The following is an 18697-nucleotide window of genomic DNA, read 5'->3' as shown; positions in this document are numbered from 1 at the left end:
ATACTTGCTAAGTGCAATGGCAATTTCTATTGTCTATGATTCAGGAATGTTCATAAAATATATATTTATAGGAATGAAGGGAGAAACTATAATGATTTTGACTAAAAGTATATATCCAAAAGATTTAATGTCATAAAGCAACTTTTTTTTATTAAAATCATTGAGAAACTAATCCAAACATGATATTATCTGATTTATTAGTCAAACACAAAAAACATAACCATTCCAAATAATGATATCATATGCTTAAAAGAAGTATGGTATCTATGGAATCAACTACACATGCTTTTTTCTTGCCAAATAGTTTCAATTTCAAGTCTAAAATATTGTTTGGTATATCAACGAGTTTTGCATTACTGCCGAGGGCCTAACACAACCTCCTCCTTTACTCAGACTTGGAACCAGATATGAAACCATAGGTGGAGTTCCTAGATCTAAAATTTTGTTAACCCTATGACGACAGGTAATGTTTATATGAATCTAGAGTATATATATAATGTACTCAAGAAGTAAAGGTGATTTCTAACCACAATATCTGGGCGAACTTCTTCCCACTCACAAGCCAACATCTTCTGTTGGTTAATTTTGAAAATCGAGATAATCCTGGATAAATCTGAAGTCGTGTATAAACACTTTTAGATTGAATCAAATTTCGGGGTTCAACCAAAATTGTTCAATCGGATAAAATCAGAAGATTATAATTCAAGAGTTTTGTTTTGGTCTTGTATGTTTTTCACATGTTATGCTTTCTGAACCAGGATGATTATTTATAATCAAAGAACAGGTGGTTTTTGGCGGTTGAAGGAAGTTATGGAAGTTTTATCCTTTAAAAAAACGGTTGGCGGTTGATGGAAGTTTATCTTTTTAAAAAACTGTCTTTTCTTGAAAAATAACTTCCATGTAACTTCCAAAATTTGACTTCCATGTAACCTCCAAAATTTGACTAAACCGAACATCTCGTTATTACATTAAAACAAGCGTGCACTCTTATTTTAACATAATAAATAGATCAATTACACTAAAATGTCCAACAAACCTCCCCCATTTTAGTGTAATTACCGATCAAATCACCAAAGTCATAACATACAACAAACTACTGCATAGATGAAATATCGTGACGATTGAATTTCATCTTAGCAAATTACACGTTTCAAATATTCGAATATCAGGGTGTCACTAAGGATTGAACCCTTTCTATTCATAATGAATACATGAAGATAATCTGCACAATAGTTTATAACATTACTCTTGCTCGACACTAGTTTAGTAGCCTGTGTCCCTATCCTTCATAAGCATATCAAAGCCAAGTCCCAGCTTCTTGAAGCGGCTAAAATTCATGCTTATATAGGTAGTCCTTTTCTTTCTTGCACCTGTAAATGCAATTTTTCAAAAGAACCATTGAGAAGTTATACTTCAACCTCCTTAACTTACAGAACCGAACACATTCCTTTTGGGATACTTTCGATGATGTGTTCCAATCTCTACAAGTTAAGCTTTCCACATTGAATTCAGCACCTAATGTCATATTAGATGGGAATTGGGTATCTTAACATAAGAGATTTCAGATGGACTTTAATCCTAATCCCACAGCCGACCTTTTCACGAGATCTCTACTTAACCCTTTGGTTAAATGATCGGCCAAATTATGCTGAGTTCTCACAAACTCCACTGATATCACACCATGCATGATTAACTCCCGAACCATGTTGTGTCTAACACCCAAGTGTCTAGACTTCCCATTATACACTTGACTATATGCCTTAGCCAAAGTTGCCTGACTATCACACCTGATAGACATGGGAGGTATAGGTTTGGGCCACAATGGAATCTCATAGATCAGATTTCTTAGCCACTCAGCTTCTTTACCAGCTGCTGCTAAAGCTACAAATTCAGATTCCATTGTTGAATTTGTAATGCAGGTCTGTTTCTTGGATGCCCAAGAGATAGCACCTCCTCCAAGGAGGAATACCCAACCACTTGTGGATGAATAATCCTCCATATTGGTTATCCAACTTGCATCAGAGTAACCTTCAATAATCGAAGGAAATCCAGTATATGTCAAACCATAATCAATGGTTCCCTTTAAGTATTTGAATACTCTATTCATAGCTTGCCAATGATGAGAACTAGGATTACTTGTAAACCTACTGAGTTTAGCAACAACATAAGCTATATCAGGCCTAGTACTAATCATTGCATACATGAGTGATCCTATCGCCCTTGAGTATTCAAGTTGAGACACTGCTACACCTTTATTAGGTAATAGCTTCAGGTTAGGATCAATGGGAGTACTTACCGGAGAACAATCTTTAAAATTAAATTTCTCCAATATCTTCTCAATATAATGTGATTGAGAGATGGAAATACCATTGTTTCCACGTTTGATCTTTATTCCAAAGATCACATCCGCCTCCCCCATATCTTTCATATCAAACTTAGAAGACAAAAATGCCTTAGTTTCATCAACTTGATCTTGGTCGGTACCAAAGATCAACATGTCGTCTACATACAGACAAATGATAACTCCTTTGCCATGAGTATCAAACTTGTTGTATAGACATTTATCTGCTTGGTTTATAACAAAACCACTAGACAACACAACCTCATCAAATTTTTGATGCCATTGCTTAGGCGCTTGTTTCAAGCCATAAAGAGATTTCATCAGTTTACACACCTTATTTTCATTTCCTGGCATAACAAACCCTTCAGGTTGTTTCATGTATATCTCTTCATCCAATTCACCATTTAAGAATGCAGTTTTCACATCCATTTGGTGAATCATCAAATTGTGGATAGCAGCAAGTGCTAACAACAGTCTAATAGTGGATATCCTAGCAACAGGAGCATAAGTATCGAAAAAATCAATACCCTCCTTTTGCCTAAAGCCTTGGATAACCAATCTGGCTTTGTACTTGTCAACAGTACCATCCACTTTCATCTTTCTCCTAAAGATCATCTTACATCCTAATGGCTTACATCCAGGAGGTAAGTCAACCAATTTCCAGGTATTATTTTGCATGATGGAATCCATCTCACTTTGGATTGCTTCTTTCCAGAATACAGCATCCCTTGAAGCCATTGCTTCACTAAAAGTCTTTGGGTCTTCCTCAACATTAAGGCAATATTGATATTGAAATTTGTGAATGTATGTATACATGATTTTGATGATGTCAAAGAAGAATCAAACAAGGTTGCTTCAAATGATAAAGCATTTGCTTCAAGAATAATTCAAGAGTGCTTCAACAAGCAAAGCCATGTTTCAGGATTCATTAAAGACCAAGCCTTGCCTTAAAACAAAGTGTTTTCAAGACATTCAAGGCTCTAGTAATCGATTACCAGGAAGTGTAATCGATTACCAGAAGACAGGGTTGAGAAATAGCTGTTGAAAAATGTTTTGAATTTGAATTTTCAACATGTAATCGATTACCATATGTCTGTAATCGATTACCAGCAACGAAACTTTGGAAATTCAAATTCAAAAGTCATAACCCTTCAAATTATAACTGTGTAATCGATTACACAAACATTGTAATCGATTACCAGTGGAAAGTTTTCAGAAAATCTGCCAACAGTCACATCTTTTCATTAGATTTGTGAATGGCCATCAAAGGCCTATAAATAGGTGACTTGGGCACGAATTTTATGCAGAGAGTATTTTTGGTCCAAAATGTCTTATCCTCTCAAAAGACAATGAGAGAGATTCCAAAAGAACTTCATTGTCAAATGCTCTCTCAAAAGAAATCCTTGACCAAACACTTGCAAAATCTATAAGGATTCTTACATGATCTTCATTGTAATATTCTTCTCTTGAAGAGAGAATTCTTCTTCTATTCTTCTTATTCAATGAGATTGGTTAAGAGACTGTGAGTCTCTTGTTGTAAAGCATCTGAACACAAGGGATGGGTTGTCCCTGTGTGGTTCAGACTTTGTAAAGGATTTTACAAAGATAGTGGAAATCTCAAGTGGGTTGCTTGAGTACTGGACGTAGGCACGGGTTGTGGCCGAACCAGTATAAAACTGTGTTTGCATTCTCTCTTCCCTTATCTTATTTATTTTGTTGCAATCAATTGTGTCTTGCATGTTTAAAGAACATTGTTAAATTGATTGTTGTTGCTTCTTCTGTATTCTAAGCCTATCCCTCTTAAGATTATTGAGGCCACAAGGTCCAACAAGTGGTATCAGAGCAGGATTCTTGTATAAAGTTTAAAAACTTCAAGAATAGATATGGCCTCATCCAAATTTCCATTTTCTGAGGGAAATTCTATCAATAGGCTCTTATGTTCAATGGTGAGGGTTATCATTATTGGAAAACCCGAATGCAGATCTTTATAGAAGCCATAGATCTAAAGATATGGGAAGCCATTGAATTTGATTCCTTTATTCCTACAATGGTAGAGAGAAATGCAACTATATAAAAAAAACTAGAGAAGAAAGAAGATGATGATGAAAGAAGAAAGAAGAAGATTCCTCTTTAGCCCCAAAATGCTAAGTGCGATCAACTTGGGCACATGAGATTCAATTGTCCTGTGTTTAAAAGAAGAATGGAAAAATCCAACAAGATGAATTTCAAAGAGAAGAAAGAAAAGAAAGGATATATCACTTGGGAAGATAATGCCATAAATTATTCAAGTGATTCAGAGAAGAAAATCATAAGTCTGGGTATCATGATGAAAGACTATGAAAATGGAGAAGAGCAAAGTCGATACATTGATAGCAATTTCTCCAAACACATGGCATGCATCAAAGTTTATTCATATTTCTCCCCAAGATAAATGAATATGTGATTTATGGAGACAACAAACGAAGGCCACATTTCTCCCCAAGAAAAGTGAATATGCGATTTATGGAGACAACAAACAAAGGCCACTTGATCAACAACCCCAACAAGTAATATCAAATGATACCAACAGGTCACTTGTCTTTGATTGATTACTTTTGATGCTTGTTTTCTACTTGAGTTTAGACTGTCCTTGATGATTGTGATTGAATTTGATTGACTGTGTTTGATGATTGATTGATTGTATTTTTTATTGTGTGTTTGATTGTCTTTGATGTTTGTTCCTGATTGAGTTTTTGATTGTTTTTAAAGAATCTATTAAACTTTTCAAATTAGTTTCATGTTTTAAGAAAACTATTTAATTTAGAATAGGAAATTTTGAAATTGAAATTTGAAATTGAAAATTGAAATTTGAAAAGTTAAATTTGAAAATTGAAAATTAAAATTTGAAATTTGAAATTTGAAATTAAAATTTGGAAGTTGGAAGTTGGAAGTAGTTATTGGAAGTTGAAAGTTAAAAATGGAAGTTGTAAGTTGGAAGTGGAAGTTACTGGAAGTTGGAAGTTGGAAATGAAAGTTATTGGAAGTTGAAAGTTGAAAATGGAGGTTGGAAGTTGGAAGGGAAAGTTACTAAAAGTTGAAATTGGAAGTTGGAATTTAAAATTTAAAATTTAAATTTTTAAAAATTTGAAATTTGAAATTTGAATTTTGAATTTTTTTTATTAATAGAAATTATTGTGTATAGTTAGTTGATTGTTAATTTAATTAATTTGATTTGAAATATTTGATGATTGATTGTGTTTGATTGATGTGTTATTGTACTTGTTTTTGCTTGATTAATATTGAATGATTGTTTTAATGCCTTTTGGTATCACTTGATTCTCATACATTGCAACAAGTGGTAACATCTTTCTCCTTTCTATTCATGATTTGTTTTTGATGTTGACAAAGGGGGAGAGAAAGATAAAAGATAAAATAGTAAGAAAAATTATCTATTGTTTTATGAGACAACTTTTTATATATGAAAAATATGAAATCTTCAATTGTCTCATATAAGCAATCATTGTAAAACCAAGGGGGAGTAAACTATATGCAAATAAATATTTTCTTTGTTGTTGCTCCTAACCTACAGGTGGTTGTCATCATCAAAAAGGGGAAGAATGTAAATCATGAAGATTTTGATGATATCAAGAAGAATTTGCTTGAGAAAGAGGGAGATGTAAATCATGCAAGCTTTGATGGTGTCGAGAAGAAATCATATGTTTGTCATCATCAAAAAGGGGGAGAATGTGAATGTATGTATACATGATTTTGATGATGTCAAAGAAGAATCAAACAAGGCTGCTTCAAATGATAAAGCATTTGCTTCAAGAATAATTCAAGAGTGCTTCAACAAGCAAAGCCATGTTTCAAGATTCATTAAAGACCAAGCCTTGCCTTAAAACAAAGTGTTTTCAAGACATTCAAGGCTCTAGTAATCGATTACCAGGAAGTGTAATCGATTACCAGAAGACAGGGTTGAGAAATAGCTGTTGAAAAATGTTTTGAATTTGAATTTTCAACATGTAATCGATTACCATATGTCTGTAATCGATTACCAGCAACGAAACTTTGGAAATTCAAATTCAAAAGTCATAACCCTTCAAATTATAACTGTGTAATCGATTACACAAACATTGTAATCGATTACCAGTGGAAAGTTTTCAGAAAATCTGCCAACAGTCACATCTTTTCATTAGATTTGTGAATGGCCATCAAAGGCCTATAAATAGGTGACTTGGGCACGAATTTTATGCAGAGAGTATTTTTGGTCCAAAATGTCTTATCCTCTCAAAAGACAATGAGAGAGATTCCAAAAGAACTTCATTGTCAAATGCTCTCTCAAAAGAAATCCTTGACCAAACACTTGCAAAATCTATAAGGATTCTTACATGATCTTCATTGTAATATTCTTCTCTTAAAGAGAGAATTCTTCTTCTATTCTTCTTATTCAATGAGATTGGTTAAGAGACTGTGAGTCTCTTGTTGTAAAGCATCTGAACACAAGGGATGGGTTGTCCCTGTGTGGTTCAGACTTTGTAAAGGATTTTACAAAGATAGTGGAAATCTCAAGTGGGTTGCTTGAGTACTGGACGTAGGCACGAGTTGTGGCCGAACCAGTATAAAACTGTGTTTGCATTCTCTTTTCCCTTATCTTATTTATTTTGTTGCAATCAATTGTGTCTTGCATGTTTAAAGAACATTGTTAAATTGATTGTTGTTGCTTCTTCTGTATTCTAAGCCTATCCCTCTTAAGATTATTGAGGCCACAAGGTCCAACAAAATTCAATATTATTCCTTGACCCTTCAACCAAATAGAGTTGAAAGTCATCACCAAATGACTTAGCCTTTCTTACTCTTGTACTCTTTCTAGTTTCAGTACTAGTTGAAGGTATATCCTCAATATTAACTGAGACTTTCGACATGGAATTCATGTCCTTTGGCCTAGGTATAGATGTAAACCTTTGTTCATCAAAGATAGCATCTCGTGACTCTATAACCGAGTTCACAGCAACAGAATCATTAGATTCTAGCACATAGAATCTATATGCTTTAGAATGTTCAGCATATCCAATAAATATGCAATCTATACCTCTTTCACCTATGGTTTTCCTTTTAGGTTCTGTAAGCCTGACTACAGCCCTACATCCCCAAATTTTGAGATAACTCAAATTTGGTGTCTTTTTGTGCCAAAGTTCATATGGGGTAACCTTATTCCTTTTGTTAGGAATTCGGTTCAACAAGTAACAGGCTGTCAACATAGCCTCACCCCAAAATCCTTCACTTAAACCCGAATAGGATAACATGGAATTCACCATTTCTTTCAAGGTTCTATTCTTCCTTTCGGCTACACCATTCTGTTGTGGTGTATAGGGAGCTGTAGTTTGATGTATTATTCCAGTAGATTGAAAATAAATCGGATCATAATACTCACCTCCCCTATCCGTACGAAGAGTTTTGATTAGCCCATTTTGATGAAGTTCTACCTTTTTCTTATAAATTTTAAATTTATCAAGAGCTTCATCTTTTGTATTTAATAAATATACATAACAATACCTTGATGCATCATCAATAAAAGTAACAAGATATTTTTTATGACCTAATGATGGAGTAGCATGCAAATCACACAAATCACTATGAATAAGGTCTAAGACTTTAGTCTCACTTTTAACATCCTTAAAAGGTTTCCTAGTGATCTTGGTCAACATGCAAGTTTTGCATTTTTCAATGTTCATATCAAAAGGAGGAATCATACTTGTTTTTGACATATCTTTTAATCTTTTGTAATGAACATGTCCTAATCTAGCATGCCAAATTTCTGATTTTGTCATATTAGTTATAGAACTACACGAGGCCATACAAACAGATTCATGAACAAAAGGAACATCAATGTTTAATTTAAACATTCCATTACAACGATAACCAAATCCAACAAACGAACCATGTCTTGACAAGATGTACTTGTCACTTTCAAGTACTTGCTTGAAACCACAATTATTTAAAACCATACCAGACAATAAGTTCTTACGAATACCAGGTACAAATAAGACATTATCCAAATACAAACTTTTTCCGGAAGTAAAAACTAAATTCACACAACCTAATCCTAGGATTGGTTCAGTTGCAACATTGCCCATCTTCACGATAGAGCCATCATCGATTGGTCTAAATTCCTTGAACCAACGACGATCTTTGCACACATGGCTTGTTGCTCCCGAATCAAACCACCAAGCAACGTCATCATCCTGCACATAGAATGCATCAGATATTAGTGATACATAATTTGAATTCGTATTCGAATTAAAATTATTCACTACAATCTGACCTTGTTGCTTTTTAGGATCATTAGATCCACTTGGACCAGCCTTGTTCTTTCCTTTGAACACCCGGCAATCCCTCTTTAAATGACCAGGTTTCCCACACTTCCAACATGACAATTTTGTCTGTTTGTTTGGACCTTTGTTCTTATTTCCTTGAAATTTTCGTTTGTTACCTTTAGCATTGTAATTTTGCTTAACTGTTCCACTTTCCTCTACCATATTAACGGAAGAGGAACCTGCTACGGTTTTATCATTGACTTTGTCAATTTCCTGAGCCCTCAGCGACTCCTCAATCATGAAATGACTACCGAGTTGAACCAGAGTCAACTCTTCCTTCTTATGTTTCAAGGTATGCTTGAAGTCTTTCCAAGAAGAAGGCAGTTTATCAATTATAGATGAAACTGCAATGGATTCATCCATTTTCAAATCATGTTGAGTAAACTGACCCAAAATCCGCAGCAGTTCATTATATTGCTCCATAACAGGCCTCGAATCAATCATTTTGTAATTAAAGAAATTACTAACTAAGAATTTGTTACTTGAGGCATCTTCTGCCATATACTTGGATTCAAGAGAGTCCCATAATTCCTTAGCAGACTCAACATTTTGATAAATATCAAAGAGAGAGTCAGATATACCGTTCAGAATGTGTCCATGACAAATGTAATCATCGTTCTCCCATTTCAAACGCTTCCTTGTTTGATCCAGAGTTTCGTCTTCCATATACACCGGCATCGGTGTACTCAGCACATACACCACATTCAATGTTGTCAAGAGAAAATGCATATTCTTTTGCCATCTTCTGAAATCCTGCCCTTCAAACTTGTCCAACTTCGCAAACTTGCTTGTCATCTTCAAACTATCGTTCGTCATCTCGAAAGATTTGATTCAATCTTTTGTTGGTTAATTTTGAAAATCGAGATAATCCTGGATAAATCTGAAGTCGTGTATAAACACTTTCAGATTGAATCAAATTTCGGGGTTCAACCAAAATTGTTCAATCGGATAAAATCAGAAGATTATAATTCAAGAGTTTTGTTTTGGTCTTGTATGTTTTTCACATGTTATGCTTTCTGAACCAGGATGATTATTTATAATCAAAGAACAAGTGGTTTTTGGCGGTTGAAGGAAGTTATGGAAGTTTTATCCTTTAATAAAAACGGTTGGCGGTTGATGGGAGTTTATCTTTTTAAAAAACTGTCTTTTCTTGAAAAATAACTTCCATGTAACTTCCAAAATTTGACTTCCATGTAACTTCCAAAATTTGCCTAAACCGAGCATCTCGTTATTACATTAAAACAAGTGTGCACTCTTATTTTAACATAATAAAGAGATCAATTACACTAAAATGTCCAACATCTTCCCTGTTCTTAACTTCAGGACAACCATTATTTTATGTAGAAGGAAAAGTAAATATAATCCCAAGTTCATAATTGCAAATATGAAACCCATAATTCACAGAAGGATCCTCTTTTTTAGGTCCATCATCCTTTGTCCTAAATGGATTTGAAATTTGTCGCCCCCAGGCAGCAACACTAAAATTATGAGACCCACAGTATACCTAACCAATAGAAGGTGCATCCCTCCCAGATTAGGAGCATCTACGCATCACCTGAGCAAACCATTTTCAATCAAATCACTTGAAACATACATTTGTGATGTGGGAAGGAACTCAGTGACAATCATATGAATGAATACACTAATACAGTTCATATCTGGGTCCTTTGAAACCATGGTCACACAGAGTAAAATTGCATCAACAACAACTCGTTAATTAACTACACAATTGTGAGATGGAAAGCATAAACAAAGAAATGACAAAAGTTTATCCTACAGACAGATTTGGATACTGTCCTTTTCCTTAGAAACATGAGTATCGTGTTCGGAGAGAAAAACACAGAACATGTGCACTTACAATATAGGACAAAAAATAGTGGGGAGCCTCCAAAACATTGATAATTATTACAGCAGGAGTAAAAGAACTAGCATATTAAATATTACACTCCATGTAACTAAACGAAAATAAATAAAGCTTAATTGCACATTTTACTACCCAATTATCTTCATTTTGTGAATTTTACTACTAAGTTTTTTTTTTTGCACATTTTACCATGTTTTTTTTGCTAGCGTGTCCCTAAAAATACAACAACTAACTTTTGAGTATAGTTTCCATAACAAGAATACATACATGAGTATAAAATATAAATCAGTATAAAGTTAGTTACCTTGATATGCATTGGATGACCTATTCTTTCATGTGTATGAGGGATGGCATCATGAAGTATATTTGAAGTCTTCAACCTTTGCCATGTTTTCTGTCCAAAAGTAGAGAATCAGCTATGCATTGTCCACATAATTACATCTATGTACAATGTCAAAACTTCACCTTCCTAAGATAATTTTGAAAAGAATTTCTAAAATTAAATTTCAATACTAATACAAGAGTCACAAGCTAAATGAGATTCACATCTGTGATGCCAAAAAGATTTCAAAACTAACAAACAAATTTGTTTTTTTAAATTGAAATGGCTTTTGGGGGGTATTTGCTGACTCGACATATTCCTCTAAAATAACCCTTTGAGAATGTGTTTTCCACATGTTAAGAGAGATGGACTCATCCTAAATAGGGACCTACAAATTGTCCCATGCAATCTTTGCAAGAGTGTGTGCCTCTCTCTCCATGTGATCCTGTTACTTTAAAAACTCAACTGAGGACTCAAATTTGTCCTTGTCTCCATCATGCAGAATTGTCTTAAAAGACATTTCTCTGGAACCCTTTTTTTAATAATGAGGGTACTGGTGATAACACCTAAACAGTTAATGGTCAATATCTGCTTATTTGTTATTTGAAAATATAAATATAATACAGTATTTTTGTTTTCTTATTTCAATTAAGTGAGACATTTGACAAAATATTGACCACAACCTACTAAGGGAACCAGCACAATCACAAAAATAAAGGGTACCCAAGAATCTAGCTATATATATATATATATATATTCCCTGACACATCTAATTTATTTATTAAAAGCTGATAAGAAAATCATATTACCTTTGTGAAGCAAAGAATATATCTTGAAGGCAAAATCCCATTATAAGCATTCTTCACTCTTTCAATAGTGGGGAATATAATCCTAACAGAAGGATTCTTCAGTTCTTCACTAGCATTCCAGCAGCCCCACTGCCAAGACATAATAAATTATTGAATTAAATAATAAACATAATTTCAACAAATCATGCATCTTGCAGAAAAGATGTAAAACTTTTCAAGGAAATATAATGTAAGAGCAAAGGCCTTCAAATTTCTTCGGGATCAGACTCTTCTGAATTAAAATGTTGCAATGATTTCTTCCCAACAGAAGATGAAAAATCTGCAAGAAATTTTGAATTGACAGATGAACCAATAGAAGATGCACCTGATAGACAGAAAAGGTATCAAACAATATATAGTCCAAAAGGAGGAAAAAAGAATGAGGTCAGCTTGTTGATTTTAACCTGTAATGAAAAAAGGTTGCCATTGTACTCAATAATATTCAAAATAAGCACTTACAGCATATAATTTCAGACTTGAATGATTCATTCCATCTGTATTGATTTAGAACCTAGTACAGAAAGTAACAATAACTATTAATAACTGAGTTTTTCAAAAAATATTTTAGCATAAATCTATTCATTCGCAACCAGTATCAAGAGTGCTATTTAAAGATAACAAAACTAAAACAAGGAATCAAACATAACCTTAATTTCAACAATAAACAAAGTGTGACTATTTCAATCTATTAGAAATAAGTAGCTCAAGGGGGAGGGGGGATTGCAGTAGCCTTATAAGGAGTATTTTGGCCATATTTCTAGCCAATATGAGACATCTTAATATACACCCAAGATTGGACATCCAAAACATCTGAACCGTTAAATTTACAGGTTTTGGAAATTTGCAGGCAGCCTACCACAGAGATAAGATAGGCTCCCATACCATATTAGAAATGAGTTAAGCCTAACTCAATTCCAAAAGTTGGCTCAAAGGGAAAGAGTTGTCAAAGTCTTATAAGGGGCATTTTGACCAAATTCCTAGCTAGTGTGGAACATCTTAACACAGTTAATGCAAAAAGAACTTCCTGCACAGTTTATGAACAGTGAATGAACTGCAGAGAGACACAGTGAAAGCGAATAATTTATCAAGAAAAATGAATATGCTTAATGGGTTTTCCTGAACAAGGTTGGCCCATCTTCAAACAAGATATTCTACAAGATATAAAGATATAATATTAGTTTCAACTGATGATTCATAGCTAATATTATAGAACTAAAACTAGTCCACAAGAAGGAACATACGAAGTGTTTGCTGTGCGAGAGAGGCTTGAAGCTAAGTTCCTGTTCAATGATAATACCATGCTTAGTATTGACATAGGTGAAATGCTTAAATAATTAGTAGACAAAAAGAAGCTTACACATCCGGCATTTGGCAATTATTTGCAGAAGTCTTTGTGAAATTGTTCAAAGATAAATCACTGAAAGAGAACATAAAGTGAGAATAAATTTCATAATTCAATGAGTGCTAACTAAAGAGATATGCTTACATATGCCTTTTTATGCTCAGTATCCAATCAGGAATTGGTCCACTTAGAGAATTGTTAGTCAGAAACCTGCATCCATCATGAATATATGTCTCATTATATCAGAAAAAAATAAGTTGAGAAAAAGCAACCAACATTCTTGAGATCAAATTAATATAAACATTCGCATCCTTTCGGTTAATCTTCTTGCTAGCAAATGAAAATACACACTTACAAGTAATTTAGATTTCCTAAATCCTGAAATGAATCTGGGATTGAACCTGTTAACATGTTGGAGCTCAGATCTCTGAAAGAGAAAATAGGAAATTACTGTGATGTAGTAATGGCACATGCCACTTCCAAATTCTAACAACAAAATATAATGGAGGTAATTTCAAGTTTCCAATAATTTTTAATTTTTTTTTCTCTTTTTGCTGGCATTTTGAAACACAATATTGCAGATAATAATTTGCACAAATGATGCATGCTAAAATTTATATCCACATTCTTGGTAGTTATAGTGTCATTATACTGGTATAACTAACCAACAAATCACAATCACCTTAAAGGACATGCCCCCAATGATTACACAAACAGATGAAGAGTGTCCAAAAATAAGTCTTGAAAAATATCTAACAATAGTTGATTACCAGAGGGGCAAAGAAGTGTTAATCACAAAATTAATTGGATTCAAATTATTTCCTAAATCCTGATCTTTATAATGTAGAAATTCCATACTCATAAACTTTATCTAATGAAGAATAGAGGGAGAAAAGGTGCTACCTAACAATATAGGTGCAAAATTAAAATAAACACATACTGTAGAAATGGAGATGATAAAATGATCAAATTATTACAGAGTGACTTCTAAATCCTTAATTGCGTCATGATTCAACTAAAATTAGAATGTGTTTTTGCATACTAAAATTAAATAGATAATAATGAGATTGGTAAACAGGTAGATAAAAAACTAAAGAATATATAGCTAGTTATATACTCTTGATGCAACTTACATGCTTTTCAAACTTTCTATTTCTCCAATGTAGTTTGGAATGGGACCAGTTATTAAGCAATTCCTCAATTCCCTGAGTAACAGAAATATGATAGAAGCCTAAATGAATTATATAGTTCTTCGCTTAAGAGTAGTTAAGGTTTCAACTCACAGTCTTAGCAAAAGTTTCAAATTCTTCAGATTAGGAAATGTCATAGTTGGTCCCTTCAAATCAGATATCCTTCTGATATATAAATGTTTCATCAATGAAAAGAAGATGTTCCACTATAAGAGATTGCATTCCATTACGATTGTAAAATGCACACAAAATGTAATAATTTTGGAATACTCTTAAAAGGACAAAGTGCTCACAATTCTGTCAAATTTGTTAAGTAAGATATGACAGAAGGAATTGGGTCGTCCAAGGATGTGCCCTGCAAATCCCTACAAAAAGTTTTCTTAGATAATACAATGCAAGTTAATCATGATATAAATTTATTTTATTCTTCAACAGAGAAAAGGTCATGGATGAACCAAAATTTATCCCGTCTAGTTTTTATACTCAACTGGTTTCACAAAGGTGTTTAGAAGCTGTTGGAGCTTCTAATGGAATCACCGAAAAGGTGCTTAGAAGCTAGGGCTACATTCCTTTGCTTATTGTTTTCTTTTATCTATTTCATTTCATGCATTCATTCTTTTAAAGCAAAATTTATCTAAACAAAGAATTTTAAAATCCAAAGAATTTAATTGACGCAAATAAATTTTCTACAATTAAAATTCCTTATTCAAACACTACTTGTTTATAGAACAAGTTTAACTTAGTTTCTTTCTAACTCAATTTTGATAGTTTTTTTTCCTTATATTTGACTCATTGTATGGCATGTCTCAAATCTATCTGATTCATTAACATAATATATAAATTTTAATATTTTTTATAATTAAATTATAGTATTAAATAATTAATGTATAATTTATAATATATAATATATATTTTAAATTAAATAATATCAATGTCAACAAAATATTATTATTATTACAAAATATTGTCGATTAAGTAACAAAAAGAGTCCAAATGTCCTACATAATTATTTACCTAAAATTATTTCATTTCTTTGTCAATTTTATCTTTTTTTATAATTTTTGTTCAAATCCTTCAAATAGCTAGAGCTTTGTTGTTTTTAAAAAGTGTCATGTTTATATAAATGGTTTACTTAAAAATATTTTAATGTAGAAGTCTGTAGATTCTTTTAGTTAAAGTGAAAAAAAAGGAGTTAGGGATGTGTGGAGAAAACAGTATGAAATTGTAGATAATATGGAGACAATTTAATGATTTAAATTGATTATGTAAATCAAATGAAATTAAAAAAATGAAACAAATAGTCTCACAATCTCAGCAAGTTGCTCATTTTTCCAAGGCTCAGGGGAAGAGGTCCCTCAAGTTGATTATCTTCCAAGATCCTGTAAACATGGATTACAAATATAATTATTCCACCTCCAGTTTTAATCAATTAGCATCATAGTTTTCTGAAACGCTTACAGTTCTTGCAGACTAGCCATGTCACCAATTTCAGAGGGAATTGAACCAGTAAGTCGATTTCCCAAAAGGTTCCTGAAGCATGTATCAATTGTACTGTGAGGAATCATGCAAACCCCATTTAGGATTTTTTTTTAATTAAAATGTAATGATAGTATAAAAGATTTTACACTATCATCCAATAATAGGTTGTTGGTAAGATTATTGACTTCTAGTTGGTTGTCGGCTACGTAGGTCACACCACGCCATTTGATTCTTAAAAACCAAAGCCTTATCTAGGGTGATTTCTAATGGGTTAACAATGTAAAAAATTTTACACTTACAATTTATGTAAACTAAACTCAATTGCAAGAAGGAAAAAAAAAAGACAGTCACAAAGGTTCTTAGTTAACAAATGTAGAACATGCCTCACAAATAGAGCAAGCAAGATGAAAACACACAGATGCATAGGTAATGATGACTTACAGAGTGACAACTGATGAGAGGCGTCCAAGGCTTTTTGGAATTGAGCCATTGAAATAATTCCCAGTGAGTTCACTGCTCAATATAAAAGTTTCAGTTAGTTATTTCTAAGTAGATTCCTTTGCATTTGATGAAGTTAATAATGCTTTGACTTTCATATAAAAGAACTAGAATGTATACTACTAATGACAAAATAACACTACAAATATTGCAATTCACCATTCATATTTGTATAACAACATGCATGGTCGAGCATTACTCTACAATCCATAGTTTCTTTTATCGGTTGAAATCAAAGACAATACTAGAAAGTTTATAATAACTCATGTGTCCTATTCAACCAATTCAACTAGACCTCATTGGTTAGTTGATTAGTGTTCATAGTTTTATTTTCTTATTTGAAAATCATGACATAAATGGGGAATCCAATGTACATGGTGCAAAAAGAATTCTCAAGCAACTTAGTATTTACCTCCCTCAAAAGTTTGAACTGGGTTGGGAACAAGAACACTAACAGCATTTTCATCAACAGAAATAATTGGATTTCTTCTTAAAACAATCTCCAACTTCCGATAAACATTCTTACAAGACTTTCCGAGGAAAGAATTCTTTTAGTCTTGCACTATTTGAGTCTGCCATAGTGCGGAAAAGATGGCTCAAACCAACCACATATGCCACAACTGAACCAAGAAACTTCAAACCCGATAAAAAAAATGCACAGGAATTAGCCTCTAGAAGAGTATAAATAGCTGTCAAAGAATCCAGAAACAGAGGAGAAGTGGCTTCACTTAAGCCACCAAATGATTACATGGCTGACGATATTATTGTTGGAATTTAACATGAAAGCTAAGATATTCTACTAGCATACCTTAACCACAAGTCAGGTTTCGGGGTATATTATTCTAACCCAAGCTAGGTGAATACATCAGTTATCAATAACGGATGGCTGCGGAACATGGCAAAAGGCTGAAATTCCACCACATAAACATGCCATTGCGCCTTATGGTGTCACCATGGCCAGACTTCCTTCACAAATTGCCTACGGCAGTTGGCAAAAAATCCACCATGGCAGGACCATAGCCACTATTTAACAACACTTGATACAGTTTGCAAATATTAAATTTAAAAGCACAAAAGTATGTTAGTTTATATCCAAAAATAAATACAGAGGCAGTGGCAAGGGAAGCCAACCCCAGCACTGCAAACAACAATATCTCTGCATGACATACTTGAGTACTCACAGGAGAAGCCTCAAAATATTCTGACAGAACAGAAGTTCTATAAAAGTGAATTCCAGGTACTGAAGTAACAAGATGTCCTGTTGACCTCCAAAGTCATATTTCGTAAGCTGAGTAATCCAGTGAGCCTGGCTGGGTACATCAATAACAAGAGATGCCATAAACCTAGCCAACTGAGCAGTGAAGTCACAGTTTGAACCTTGATGAATGTCAGCATTGCCAATTTTTGGGAAAAGTGATGCAAAATCAACATAAGTGGCATGAGGGAAATCTTGTCACCATATAGTGTTAGTCACACTATTCCACTACATAACCATGAAAATTGATCAACAGTTTTGCCATGTTAATGACATACAAACATTGAATCATATAATAGTTGTAAACCTACTATAAGCATGACTTAAGGTACCTATAGAAATGCTAATTTACATAAATATAACCTGATGATACAAATGTTGCTATTATAGGCTTCAAAGTTTATATTAGGGACACTAAGGCAATTGCAGTTGATGTCTTACAGATAACCATTTTACAAGTATAATGCTAAGAGTTACAATGTTTTTATACTGAACTGAAGTATCATATAAGTTAACTTAATCGAGTGAAGTGGCCTCCAAAACTAAATGTTAATAACTAGAAGTTTGGTTCATAGAACACCTGCTTTTCCACCAAATTAGCCGATGTAATAACAATTTGAATACTATCTTTTCTTTGCAAAACAATCAACTTTGGATGATGGCAAGCAATCCCCTGTCTCTTGCAGTTATTACCAAATGCTATTATGGTTTCAGGGAATTGAGGACACCTAATATCCAACAAGAAAGTACATTCACAAATAGGAAAAATAAAGTAGCGTATTGTGGCATGCAATTGTAACTGGTAGATGAAGGCACCTTGCAATATGTCAAGAAAGAGCACTGTGGAAGGAGCCACAACATGAGACAATAATAGCCTGGAACAAGTGTCCATGAGTAAAAAGATTCATAGAAAAAACAACTGAACTGATTCTCATAAAAATTAAAAAGAACAATCAAAATAGAATAGCAACAAAGGGCAGATGCTTGTGCTCAAATAAAGAAAAATAACTTTCAGGTTGTAAAATTGAATGGTAAATTACTAACATTATGAACAGACAACAAAAGTAGAAAAATATATAAATAAATATAAACTGTTAAACCTCCTACATCATATAAAACAGAAAAGAGGATGATATAACAAATTTGGTGAATCACTTATTTTGGAGTCGTTTGCCTAGGGCCAGCTATTCTGCCTACAAAGCAAA

The 18697-nt window shown here is 33.3% G+C and overlaps 2 long non-coding RNA genes and 1 pseudogene across 2 annotated transcripts; all 3 read right to left on the bottom strand.

The window, feature by feature from the left end:
* Positions 1-1875: 1875 nt before the first annotated feature.
* On the bottom strand, positions 1876-18353 carry LOC114391578 (annotated as a pseudogene).
* Positions 12837-13266, bottom strand: LOC114391783. Its single transcript, XR_003662173.1, has 3 exons — positions 13086-13266; positions 12970-13008; positions 12837-12879 (listed from the first exon to the last, which is right to left on the bottom strand). It is a non-coding gene; the product is annotated as an uncharacterized LOC114391783 (long non-coding RNA).
* Positions 13457-14424, bottom strand: LOC114391782. The gene is made up of 3 exons (XR_003662172.1): positions 14354-14424; positions 14204-14275; positions 13457-13497 (listed from the first exon to the last, which is right to left on the bottom strand). It is a non-coding gene; the product is annotated as an uncharacterized LOC114391782 (long non-coding RNA).
* Positions 18354-18697: the final 344 nt, after the last annotated feature.

The sequence above is a fragment of the Glycine soja genome, chromosome 17 (assembly GCF_004193775.1).
Source record: "Glycine soja cultivar W05 chromosome 17, ASM419377v2, whole genome shotgun sequence".
NCBI classification, from domain to species: domain Eukaryota; kingdom Viridiplantae; phylum Streptophyta; class Magnoliopsida; order Fabales; family Fabaceae; genus Glycine; species Glycine soja.
The sequence above is the reverse complement of the archived record's forward strand: the minus strand, read 5'-3'. Positions and strand labels throughout refer to the sequence as shown.